This window comes from Salmo salar, chromosome ssa13, assembly GCF_905237065.1.
Source record: "Salmo salar chromosome ssa13, Ssal_v3.1, whole genome shotgun sequence".
In the NCBI taxonomy this organism is placed as follows: Eukaryota; Metazoa; Chordata; class Actinopteri; order Salmoniformes; family Salmonidae; genus Salmo; species Salmo salar.
The window spans coordinates 69,464,732-69,479,287 of NC_059454.1; the positions used below are offsets into that span (position 1 = coordinate 69,464,732).

At 41.4% G+C, this 14,556-nt stretch overlaps 1 protein-coding gene across 4 annotated transcripts in view; it reads right to left on the minus strand.

The window, feature by feature from the left end:
• Nucleotides 1-14,556, minus strand: part of LOC106567652 (roundabout homolog 3) — a 300,880-nt gene that overhangs the window by 50,697 nt on the left and 235,627 nt on the right. The gene's annotated exons all lie outside the window — the stretch shown is intronic.

The following is a 14,556-nucleotide window of genomic DNA, read 5'->3' on the forward strand; positions in this document are numbered from 1 at the left end:
CTGTTCTCAAACACAAACAGACCCCACAGAGACCCAGGACAGCAACAGAATTAGACCCAACCAAAAGATAATTACTTGACACATTGGATAGAATTAACAAAAAAACAGAGCAAACTAGAATGCTATTTGGCCCTAAACAGAGAGTACACAGTGGCAGAATACCTGACCACTGTGACTGACCCACAATTAAGGAAATCTTTGACTATGTACAGACTCAGTGAGCATAGCCTTGCTATTGAGAAAGGCTGCCGAAGGCAAGAGAAGACAGGCTATGTGCACACTGCCCACAAAATGAGGTGAAAACTGAGCTGCACTTCCTAACCTCCTGCCAAAAGTATGACCATATTAGAGACACATATTTCGCTCAGATTACACAGACCCACAAAGAATTTGAAAACAAATCCAATTTTGATAAACTCCCATATCTGTTGGGTGAAATGCCACAGTGTGCAATCACAGCAGCAAGATTTGTGACCTGTTGCCACAAGAAAAGGGCAACCAGTGAAGCGCAAACACCACTATATTTATGTTTATTTACTTTACCTTTTCATACTTTAACTATTTGCACATCATTACAACACTGTATATAGACTTAATATGACATTTGAAATGTCTTTATTCTTTTGGAACTGTTGTGAGAGTAAATTCTACCGTTAATTTTGTGTTGTTCATTTCACTTTTGTTTATTATCTATTTCACTTGCTTTGGCAATGTAAACATATGTTTCTCATGCCAATAAAGCCCCTTAAATTGAATTGAAAGAAAGAAGAGATAGTTTGGGGGAGTGAGAGGTCAGAGAGAGGTCAGCGAGAGGAGGAGGCAAAAAAGAGAGCGAGAGAGTAGAGAGATGGAGGGAGGTACATTTACAGAGAGGAGGAAGTAAAAGGAAAAGCGAGAGAGGTCTGGCAGAGCACATACATAGTGCCTTGGGTAGTATCCTCATTACCTCTGCTCCCATTTCCTTTCAATTAATCAAACCAATAGACTTTCAAGGAGCAAAATCTCAGCATTCATTATCGACCCACCTAGAGAAGTTAGTCTAACAGAAAAACTATAACCAATTCGTGCGGTTACCTGCTCTGTGTATTTTCACTTTGTGAGGTGTGTTTAATTCAGGATGGTTGCTCTATTTCCAAAGTGTGTACATTCTTAGAAACAAAAGATGCTATCTAGAACCTAAAATGGTTCTTCGGCTGTCTCCATGGAGAACCCTTTGAAGAACACTTTTTGATTCCAGGTAGAACCCTTTTGCTTGTTCTAAAATAGTTCTACCTGGAACAAAAAGGGTTCTGCTATGGGGACAGCCGAAGAACCCTTTGAGAACCTTTTTTTCTAAGTGTACCACAAGCTTTCATCCTCCTCGATCAACCCCTTCTCCCTGCCACCCTCGCTCTTCGCACAGTGGGACATAAATCACTCGCAAAATAGACCCAGGGCAGAGGTCGCGGAGGGTCGTGTCCAGGGGTCAAACGAGACTCCACATGCCAACCCTAAAGGTCAACAAGGTCAAACCTGACATCCCCTGCTGTCTGTCATTTGGGCTTTGGGCTGTGGGGCAGAAGAAGAGCTAGCTAGCGAACAAAAGTAAACACCAGCAAAAGGCATAATCTATGTTTCACCATATTCTGTCTCAGTAGCTATCTCCGGGGCATACGCTCCTATTGATTCAATCCCATTCTCACGGTTGACGCAAGCGCTGAAATAGTGAAGAAACGCAGCGTAATACCCACATCTTATGTAACCTCACCGTAGGCTTGTGCACACACAGACACGTACAACAAAAATGCACTATCAAAACAAGCAAAGCCAACGTACAGTGCCTTCAGAAAGCATTCACAACCCTTGACTTTTTCCATAATTTGTTGTGTTATGCAGTCTGAATTTAAAATGGATTAAATAGAGATAGTTTGTCACTGGTCTACACTCTAAAAACAAATGTGCTATCTTGAACCTAAAAGGGTTCTTCAGCTATCCCCATAGGATAACCCTTTGAAGAACCTTTTTGGTTCCAGGTAGAACCCTTTTGAGTTCCATGTAGAACCCTCCAATCCAAAAAGGACTGTGGTGTTGATGGTATCCTCACCTAGACTACTTTATCACTGACCTCGACCCAGAGTCTCTCAGAGCGTTCACAGTCAGCCCACTGACACCCCTATCAGATCACAGCAAAATCACAGTCTACTTGAACAGAGCAATACTCAATCATGAGGCATCAAAGCCAAAGGAACTGAGTAATATTAAGAAATGCTATAGTTGGAAGGAATGTAGTGTGGAAACCTACCAAAAAACAATTAGGCAACAACAATTTCAATCCCTTTTAGACAACTTCCTGGACAAAACATTCCACTGTAATAGTGAAGGTGTAAACTTGGCAGCATAAAATCTTAACATTATATTTGACCTCTCAGCTTCCCTATCAAATCTAAAAATGTCAAACAGAAAACCGAAGAAAATGAACAACAATGACAAATGGTTTGATGAAGAATGCAAAAACCTAAGAAAGAAATTGAGAAACCTGTCCAACCAAAAACATAGAGACCCAGAAAACCTGAGTCTATGCATTCACTATGGTGAATCACTAAAACAATACATAAATACAATACGGAAAAAGAAGGAACAGCACATCAGAAATCAGCTCAATGTAATTGAAGAATCCATAGACCCTAACCACTTCTGGGAAAATTGGAAAACACTAAACAACACGAGAATTATCTTTCCAAAATGGAGATGTATGGGTAAACCACTTCTCCAATCTTTTTGGATCTATAACAAAGAACAAACAGCAAAACATATACATGATCAAATACAAATCTTAGAATCAACTATTAAAGACTACCAGAACCCACTGGATTCTCCAATTACCTTGAATGAACTACAGGACAAAATAAAAACCCTCCAACCCAAAAAGGCCTGTGGTGTTGATGGTATCCTCAATGAAATTATAAAATATACAGACAACAAATTCCAATTGGTTATACTAAAACTCTTTAACATCCTTAGCTCTGGCATCTTCCCCAATATTTGTAACCACTGACTGATCAGCCAAATCCACAAAAGTGGAGACAAATTTGACCCCAATAACTACTTGGGAAAATCCTCTGCGTTATCATTAACAGCAGACGACTCGAACATTTCCTCAGTGAAAACAATGTACTGAGCAAATGTTAAATTAGCTTTTTACCAAATTATCGTACAACAGACCACGTATTCACCCTGCACACCCTAATTGACAAACAAACAAACCAAAACAAAGGCAAAGTCTTATCATGCTTTGTTGATTTCAAAAAAGCCTTAAGAGTCAATTTGGCATGAGGGTCTGCTATACAAATTGATGGAAAGTGGTGTTGTGGGACAAACATACGACATTATAAAATCCATGTACACAAACAACAAGTGCGTGGTTTAAAATTGGCAAAAAAACACACATTTCTTCCAACAGGGCCGTGGTGTGAGAAGGGATGCAGCTTAAGCCCCACCCTCTTCAACATATATATCAAAGAATTGGTGAAAGCACTAGAACAGTCTGCAGCACCCGGCCTCACCCTAGTAGAATCTGAAGTCAAATGTCTACTGTTTGCTGATGATCTGGTGCTTCTGTCACCAACCAAGGAGGGCCTAGATCTTCTGCACAGATTCTGCCAGACCTGGGCCCTGACAGTAAATCTCAGTAAGACCAAAATAATGGTGTTCCAAAAAAGGTCCAGTTACCAGGACCACAAATACAAATTCCATCTAGACACCGTTGCCCTAGAGCACACAAACAACTATACATACCTTGGCCTAAACATCAGCGCCACAGGTAACTTCCACAAAGCTGTGAACAATCTGAGAGACAAGGCAAGAAGGGCATTCTATGCCATCAAAAGGAACATAAAAATTGACATACCAATTAGGATCTGGCTATAAAAATACTTGGATCAGTTATAGAATCCATTGCCCTTTATGGATGTGTGGTCTGGGGTCCGCTCAACAACCAAGAATTCACAAAATGGGACAAACACCAAATTGAGACTCCACACGCAGAATTCTGCAAAAATATCCTCAGTGTACAACGTAAAACACCAAAGAATGCATGCAGAGCAGAATTAGGCCGATACCCGCTAATTATCAAAATCCAGAAAGTAGCCGTTAAGTTCTACAACCACCTAAAAGGAAGCGATTCCCAAACCTTCCATAACAATGCAATCACCTACAGAGAGATGAACCTGGAGAAGAGTCCCTTAAGCAAGCTGGTCCTGGGGCTCTGTTCAAACACAAACAGACCCCACAGAGCCCCAGGACAGCAACACAATTAGACCCAACCAAATCATGAGAAAACATAAAGATAATTATTACACATTGGAAAGAATTAACAAAAAAAACAGAGTAAACTACAATGTCATTTGGCCCTAAACAGAGAGTACACAGTGGCAAAATACCTGACCACAGTGACTGACCCAAACTTAAGAAATCTTTGACTATGTACAGACTCAGTGAGCATAGCCTTGCTATTGACAAAGGCCGCCATAGGCAGACCTGGCTCTCAAGAGAAGACAGGCTATGTGCACACTGCCCACAAAATGAGGTGGAAACTGAGCTGCACCTCCTAACCAATTTTGATAAACTCCCATATCTATTTGGTGAAATACCACAGTGTGCAATCACAGCAGCAAGATTTGTGACCTGTTCCCACAAGAAAAGGGCAACCAGTGAAGAACAAACACCATTGTAAATACAACCCACATTTCTGTTTAGTTATTTTACCTTTTGTACTTCAACCCTTTTTTTTATTTAGCCTTTATTTAACTAGGCAAGTCAGTTAAGAACAAATTCTTATTTACGATGGTGGTCTAGGAACAGTGGGTTCATTGCCTTGTTCAGGGGCAGGACGACAGATTTTTACCTTCTCAGCTCAGGGATTCGATCTAGCAACCTTTTGGTTACTTGCCCAACGCTGTAACCACTAGGCTACCTACCGCCCCATTTGCACATCGTTACAACACTGTATATATACATAATATGACATTTGTAATGTCTTTATTACCCTGGAACTTCTGTGAGTGTAATGTTTACTGTTCATTTTATTGTTATTTCACTTTTGTATATTATCTACTTCACTTGCTTTGGCAATGTTAACATATGTTTCCCCATGCCAATACAGGGGGGCTATGATCCTCACCCAAGGGCACGTCATAACAGGCTGTAACACAACCAATGTGGAATAAGTCAAGGGGTATGAATACTTTCTGAAGGCACTGTACTGTGATGATATTCCGACAATAACAACAAAACAAGCCCTGTTTCCACTCCACACTAGACAAGGGGCTTGATTACGACAACTTGACTAAGCGCAAATCCATCTACTTCTATCTTAGAATGATTGGTGGGGTTTTCAACTGGGACTTTTCCCCCTCCGAAGCTCCATTTCGAGAATAACAATGGCGATGCTTGATTTGAGGAGGCACACTCTCTTGCACATCGCCTATGGCTACAATAAATAATTAGCCATAATGGGCCCAGCGCTACACTGCTGAGCTTCAGAGGCAGGGAAAACAGAGAAGCATGAAAGTTCTCACTTGGGATAGCACATTGTGGGAACACACTGTAATGGATATAAAATATACATAACACCAGAATTGAGCGAACGTATCAGACGTGTCATAGGGAAGAAATGAGAAATGGCATCCGCCTACTACACATTTTGGAAACTTAGTTCTATATTTAAAGCCACAATCCTGAATTTGTTTATCAGTCAAAGGTCACTTGGTTTGGTTTTAAGCTGAGGGATGGGGCTGGAGAAATGTTGGATGGCTCAAAATGGAGTCTTTCATTTATCCACCATGAAATAAAGACACTTGCTTTGATTTTCAAAAAGGGGAGTCCATTGACTTATGTTAAGTACCTATTGCAACCAAGTACACACATAACTGAGAAAACATGAATAAGAGAGAGTCTATTTTAACCTGTGGGAGTTCAGGACTCTTTCTTTATGATAAGATAAATGAGGGAGGTATGTTAGGAAGGAGAGAGATGGTCAGAGTGAGAGGTAAAGCAGCTGTGAGATGGTGTGTGTGTGCGCGCATGTGTGAGTGTACAGATGCGTGTTCACGAGGAAGTGTGTGTGTGTGTGTGTGTGTGTGTGTGTGTGTGTGTGTGTGTGCGTGTGCGTGTGCGTGTGTGTTTGTGTGTATAGCACTTTTCAACTGATTCCTCAGCCCCCCACATACTGTGCTTATGCTAGGCCAGATCAGAGTGCAGTTAGTTTCAGTGCTGAAGTAACTCACAGCAGGCCTCTATATCAAACAGCGGCAGACAAAGTGGTTACAACAGACGATCTAAAACAATGCATTAAGAGAAACGGGGCTCAAAGTAGGTGCGCATGCGAGTGCGTAAATAGGCCTTCAAATCCTCAAAAAGTTATACAGCTGTACCATTGAGAGCTTCTTGACTGGCTGTATCATTGCTTGGAATGGCAATAGCACCTCCCTTGATCGCGTGGCGCTACAGCTAACAATAGCTAACAAAATGGCTACACGGACAGAGTTGACCCTTGTGTCTTATTTGTATTTTTGCACGCAATGTATTGAGATAAGCATCAATAGGTTGACACTCGTCTTTTACTATTGACTGCAAATATATATTGACATAATCATCAACCCCATGATACCTATATGTTTCCATAGAATGCAATGTATTTCTTTCCCCATTGACTGTGATGTATTGACTTGTGTCAACCTTGTGACACTCATCTTTTACCATTGAATGCAATGTATTAACAACAGCTTCTATCCCCAAGCCATATGACTGCTAAATAGCTAACTAAATAGCTAACAAAATGGCTACATGGACTGAGTTGACCCTTCTGTGTGTATATACAGTACCAGTCAAACGTTAGGACACACCTACTCATTCAAGGGTTTTTCTTTATTTTTACTATTTTCTACATTGTAGAATAATAGTGAAGACATCAAAAATATGAAATAACACATATGGAATCATGTAGTAATGAAAAAATTCTTAAACAAATCAAAATATATTTTATATTTGAGATTCTTGAAAGTAGCCACCCTTTGCCTTGATGACAACTTTGCACACTCTTGGCATTCTCTCAACCAGTTTCATGAGGTAGTCACCTGGAATGCATTTCAATTAACAGTTGTGCCTTCTTAAAAGTTAATTTGTGGAATTTCTTTCCTTCTTAATACGTTTGAGCCAATCAGTTGTGTTGTGACAAGGAAGGGGTTCAATTCTCGGGATGACTCTTTTCTCTGTATATATCAATGATGTCGCACTTGCTGCTGGTGATTCTCTGATCCACCGCTATGCAGACAACACCACTCTGTATACATCTGGCCCTTCTTTGGACACTGTGCTAACAAACCTCCAAACAAGCTTCAATGCCATACAACACTCCTTCCGTGGCCTCCAACTGCTTTTAAATGCTAGTAAAACTAAGTGCATGCTCTTCAACCGATTGCTGTCCGCACCCGCCCACCCGACTAGCATCACTACTATGGACGGTTCTGACTTAGAATATGTGGACAACTACAAATACCTAGGTGTCTGTTTAGACTGTAAACTCTCCTTCCAGACTCACATTAAGCATCTCCAATCCAAAATTAAATCTAGAATCGGCTTTCCATTTTGCAACAAAGCCTCCTTCACTCACGCTGCCAAACATACCCTCCTAAAACTGACTATCCTTCCGATCCTTGACATGCCGGCGATGTCATTTACAAAATAGCCTCCAACACTCTTCTCAGCAAACTGGATGTAGTCTATCACAGCGCCATCCGTTTTGTCACCAAAGCCCCATATACTACCGAGCACTGTGACCTGTATGTGTCACACCCTGATCTGTTTCACTTGTCCTTGTGATTGTCTCCACCCCCTCCAGATGTCGCTTGTTTTCCCCAGTGTATTTATCCCTGTGTTTCCTCTCTCTGTGCCAGTTTGTCTTGTATGTCCAAGTCAACCAATGTGTTTTTCCCCGTGCTCATGCCTTTTCTATTCTCTTTTTGCTAGTCCTCCCGGTTTTGACCCTTGCCTGTTTCTGGACTCTGTACCCGCCTGCCTGACCATTCTGCCTGACTTGACCTCGAGCCTGCCTGCCACTCTGTACCTCCTGGACTCTGAACTGGTTTTGACCTTTTGCCTGGCCATGACCATTCTCTTGCCTACGCCTTTTTGGATCAATAAACATCTAAGACTCCAACCATCTGCCTCCTGTGTCTGCATCTGGGTCTCGCCTTGTGCCCTGATAGTATGCTCTCGTTAGCTGGCCCTCGCTTCATATTTGTCGCCAAACCCACTGGCTCCAGGTCATCTATTAGTCTTTGCTAGGTAAAGCCTCGCCTTAGCTCACTGGTCAACATAGCAACACCCACCCGTAGCACGCGCTCCAGCAGGTATATTTCACTGGTCATCCCCAAAGCCAACACTTGCTTCGGCCGTCTTTCCTTCCAGTTCTCTGCTGCCAACGACTGGAACAAACTGCAAAAATTACTGAAGCTGGAGTCTTACATCTCCCTCTCTAACTTTAAGCATCAGCTGTCAGAGCAGCTTACCGATCACTGTACCTGTACACAGCCCATCTGTAAATAGCACACCCAACTACCTCATCCACATATTGTTACTCATCCTCTTGCTCTTTTGCACCCAAGAATCTCTACTTGCACATCATCATCTGCACATCTATCACTCCAGTGTTAATGCTAAATTGTAAATATTTTGCCTCTATGGCCTATTTATTGCCTTACCTCCCTACTCTTCTACATTTGCACACACTGTACATAGATTGTTCTATTGTGTTATTGACTGTATGTTTGTTTGTGTAACTCTGTTCTCAACTGGCCTACCAGGTTAAATAAAGATGAAATAAAAAAGGGGGGGGGGGTATACAGAAGATAGCCCTATTTGGTAAAAGAACATTCCATATTATGGCAAGAACAGCTCAAATAAGCAAAGAGAAACGACAGCCCATCATTACTTTAAGACATGAAGGTCAGTCAGTCCGGAAAATGTCAAGAACTTTGAAAGTTTCTTCAAGTGCAGTCACAAAAACCATCAATGAGCTATGATGAAACTGGCTCTCATGAGGACTGCCACAGGAAAGGAAGACAGAGTTACCTCTGCTGCAGAGGATAAGTTCATTCGAGTTAACTGCACCTCAGATTGCAGCCCAAATAAATGCTTCAGAGTTCAAGTAACAGACACATCTCAACATCAACTGTTCAGAGGAGACAGCGTTTATTGATAAAAATGTATTTAACTAGGCAAGTCAGTTAAGAACTAATTCTTATTTTATAATGACGGCCTACCCCGGCCAAACCCTCCCCTAACCCTGACGACGCTGGCCCAATTGGGCACTGGCCAATGGGACTCCCAATCACAGCCAGTTGTGATACAGCCCAGGATTGACACCTCTAGTACTAAGATGCAGTGCCTTAGATCACTGCTCCACTCAGGAGCCCAAGTTGCTTTTTTAAATGTAACTAGGCAAGTCAGTTAAGAACAAATTCTTATTTACAATGACAGCCTAGGAACAGTGGGTTAACTGCCTTGTTCGGGGGCAGAGCGACAGATTTTTTACTTGTCAGCTCAGGGACCACAATCTAGAAACCTTTCGGTTACTGGCCCAACTCTCTAACCTCTAAACAACCTGCCTCCCCTTGCTACCTTGGTGGTCAAATTGCTGCAAAGAAACCACTACTAAAGGACACCAATAAGAAGAAAAGACTTGCTTGGGCAAAGAAACACGAGCAATGGACATTAGACCGGTGGAAATCTGTCCTTTGGTCTGATGAGTCCAAATTTCAGATTATTGGTTCCAACTGCCGTGTCTTTGTGAGATTCAGAGTAGGTGAACGGATGATCTCCGCATGTGTGGCTCCCACCGTGAAGCATGGAGGAGGAGGTGTGATGGTGTGGGGGTCCTTTGCTGGTGACACTGTCTGTGATTTATTTAGAATTCAAGGCACACATAACCTTGCATGTCTACCACAGCATAGCATTCTGCAGTGATACGACATCCCATCTGGTTTGTGCTTTGTGGGACTATCATTTGTTTTTCAACAGGACAATGACCCAACACAACTCCAGGCTGTGTAAGGGATATTTGACCAAGAAGGAGAGTGATGGAGTGCTGCATCAGATGACCTGGCCTCCACAATCACCTGACCTCAACCCAATTGAGATGGTTTGGGATGAGTTGGACCGCAGAGTGAAGGAAAAGCAGCCAACAAGTGCTCAGCATATGTGGAAATCCTTCAAGACTGTTGGAAAAGCATTCCTTATGAAGCTGGTTGAGAGAATTCCAAGTGTGCAAAGCTGTCATCAAGGCAAAATGTGGCTACTTTGAAGAATCTTAAATATAAAATATATTTTGATTTGTTTGACACTTTTTGGTTACTACATGATTCCATATGTGTTATTTCATAGTTTTGATGTCTTCACTATTATTCTACAATGTAGAAAATAGTGAAAATAAAAGCCCTTGAATGAGTAGGTGTGTCCAAACTTTTGACTGGTACTGTATATATATTATATATATATATATACACACTTTTCTTTGCAGTCTCTATGCACACTCACAGGGCCCTACACAGTCACACACACATTGACACTCCAACATACACACAAACACTCACTTCATAATTTGCTCACACACACACACACACACACACACACACACACACACACACACACACACACACACACACACACACACACACAGTACATTTATACTGACTCTACACACACACAATCATATTCGCTGCTGCTACTCTGTTTATCATAATATCCTGATGCCTATTCACCTTACCCCTATACATATCTCCCTCTATTACTCCAGTATCCCTGTACATTGTAAATATGGTATTGGAACTGACTGACCCTGTATATATTATGCTTACTTACTTTCTCGTGTTCTTCTTATTTTTATTTCTCATGTATTTTTGTTCTACCTTATGTTATTTTAGTATTACATTGTTATGGATTACTGCATTGTTGGGTTTAGAGCTTGCAAGAAAGACATTTCACACACACACACACACACACACACACACACACACACACACACACACACACACACACACACACACACACGGTAAGCAACAAAGCACAGCCATGTCCTCGGAGAGAGCTCTTCAGGGGCTAAGAGTGACAGGCAGCTGTCACAGTCACACGATGATGTCGACAGACAACAGCCACATACATACGCTCGAGTAGACCCGCTCGCAATTAAAAATGCACCCAAACGCTATTAATACTGCATCAAAAAGACAATGTTTTAAGCTTGAGAGGACTTGTAAAAGACCTGCTAAAGTTAAAGTTACCCCCTGTAGAACAGAATGAACGAGTACAATGTTCTGGGCCTTCAAGTTCTTTCCCTGAAGAAAACAGTTGAAATCCTTACCTTCATGTAGATCTAATCCATAGTAAATTAGGAAGATTAAAGTGAATTTGTGTGTACTGACATTGCATGCTGATATGTTGCTGATAAAATGGATACCTTAACGTAGTTGTTTTTATCTTCTTCATAAATTCAGTACAGGTAGTGTTTTAGTCTATTTTCTCTCTCTCTTTCTCTCTATTTTTCACTTTGTTTCTTTATTTCTCTCGCCCTCTCTCTCATGCACACACACACATACATTCACACACCCTGTCCTCTCTCTCTCTCTCTCTCACCCACTCTCTCCTCTCTGACCCACTTGCTCAATAATTGGGTTGTTTTCCGCCCCACACAAGACTGCCTATTTAACAGGCTTTCAAACGTAGCCCCAGTGCCTTCCCAGTCTTTAATCTGTTGTATCTAAATTAGTCTTACACCTTCTTATTTCCCCTCTATTGTCCCTGTCCTTTACACATGCTAATATGGAGGGCAGTTTATGAAATTACACGCTGAGATTATGTTATGATTTTATTGCCGCTGCGGGCATGATAGAAATCTCAAAGGATCTTTTTTTATCTCGGACAAGCCCCCATTAAGCAACCCACCTGTTTCTTCTCTTTTCCCCTCCACTTCTCATTTTGTGATACATTTTTATTGTCTTATGTTTTTTTTATACTGTTCTTCAACAAGCCATTGTACAAATTATAAGTGGAGTCTTTACTCCCACGGTGGCCTGTGTCCAAAAACGAAATAAATAAATAAATAAATATATTTACTTAAATTTTGTACATTCATAGCTAATTATCTAATGCTCCTGTTGCCAAATTTAAATAGATTTTTTAGCATATAGCTTTATTTTCCGCAAAATCCCACTCATCCCACTGTACACAATCTTATAGCCTACTGCTCAAAGAGAGTTCCTTGGCTACCCAGACTCCTTACCCCGGCCAAATGCTACACCATGCTCATGGACTTTAGTTTCTTCTCCACAATGAGTCTGGATATGAGTACCTCCCCAACCCTACACCAAATGCGAACACATTCGGGGGCATTTGATTGGTCCAGAAACCGATGGGTTGGGCCTGAGTCAGAATACACTTGGGTAAAGCGCTGGTTTGAAAATGTGTCATTGGCTTTGATACTCTGATTGGCTAGAGACGATTCAATCGCTGATTACTTTGGTTTGTACAACGCCCCTCCTCACCACAAAATACTTCAATGATGTCAGTCTAAAGTATGTAACGAACGACAGAGCAGTGAAATAATTTAATGTGAGTCTTCAGGCTACAAAGAGAGGCCGAAGAGGGGTGGGATATCAGCTGATCATAGCGAATGTAGATTATGTAAACCAGCTAGTTAGCTAGCTAGCTAGTTAGCTATGCTGTTTAAACAATCTAACTAGTCTTTACCTGTGATTGGAGTTTGTTCTGCTGCTGACATTTTCCTCTTAGGCCTACTAACAAACAGTCTAATTAAAGCCTTCTATGTTCCTGACTGTGATATGACACATGCAACTGAAAAAGGAGCCACGACTACACTTTCGTTGCGTGCAGGTATCTTATACCTGCAGTGCACACTCGCGTGGGGGCAGAGGAGCGGGTGAGGGGGATTTTCCACACAAAAAAAGGTGAAATTAGCTAGTTTGATGGGCAATTAATTTAAATAACGAGAGAAAATCGACTAAAAGTGAAATAAAAAGTTAATAATTAACCAATCTGAAAGCGCACTTTACTCATAGGAGGACAAAAGGGCAGGTGCTCAGGCACCCTTAGACCTCTCTACCTGTGCATGTGCCTTGCGGCCTGTATACTATGAATTGATCCTTCTTAATCTACCATTTCCACTTCATTTTCTTTCATTTTGACATGTACACTCTCTGAAGAAATATAGTGCAATATCTTCCGTTTTCATGGCAGAATAATGTTTAATTTCATAGCTATGGCTTGATTTTTTGGTTTTATGAGAGACAGAAAAGCTTCTGGGTTACTCCAAAAATAACTTTTTGTTAACCTACACTTGACTGCTATCACAAAAACATGGCTCTTATTTTCATTCACAACAATATGTGAGTAGCTGATGGATTGGCGCTTAATTGATGTTAGCCTCTTTGGACTGTGTCCAAAATTAGTCGCACATGGTGCTGTGGGCTAACTGGGAGGTCTAGCGTGGAAGGGATACTAAAATGGAAACTGGTCGCAAAATATTTACATTCTCCTATTAAACAGGTGCCTTTTCAATATGAAACATCTGCAACCAAGTTGGGCTACGCTATAGCATAGATGCTAGCCAAACCTCAGACAGGAGGAAACCCCATTTGATCTACCAAGTAGCAAAGAAGGCAGTAAATTGTCCGTAACCATTGACAGAGGGACAGATTTTTTTTTCTAACCATAATGGTTAATGCTAGGATTGAGGTTAGCGTAATCTGATCCCAGATCTGTGGTTATGGGCAACTTCTACCTCGAGTGCATAGAAGCTACTGCCCTCCAAATCGCAGTAGCTACCTCAGCCTGCCTGTCACCTTTACTTCTGGGCTAGTATTGATCGCCTTCTCCCCTTCTCCCTCCCTCATGCTAGCTTCCCTAGGTCATTTGCTAATGTGGGTGTAAATCCTGGAGGTCAACCCTGTCCCATTGATCTCTGCTGTAATCGTCATTGACAAGTCAAGGACATGACTGTGGTCCTATCACTAGCCTATTTTAAGCATTGAGCCTTAGTGCGTGCATGCATACACACACACACACCCACACGTACACACACATGCATGGTATCAGTCGCTGTAGGTGTACAGAAAAGACTAGCTCTCCGTGTGTCAATATCACAAGCCAATTTGATCCAATTAACCTTTTTTGGCATTCCAATGTTAATGGTTGTTGCTGTAAATATATACAGTATATATATATACAGTATATATATATATACTGTATATATTTACAGCAACAACCATTAACATTGGAATGATATATGTATAGTACAGACCATTTTATAGATGAACTCAAAGTTGATTGGATTTCTGCTGTTGAGCCATGTCCATATATGGTATTACAGTGTGTGATTTTACAGAGTGGCCAGGGGCATTTAATGCATATTGACTTTTCCCCCCTTCATCAAAACGCCAATCAGATAAAAGCAAATGGGGGGTTTCTACTATGCCAAATATGGCAACCGCATGGATGAGACCCAAT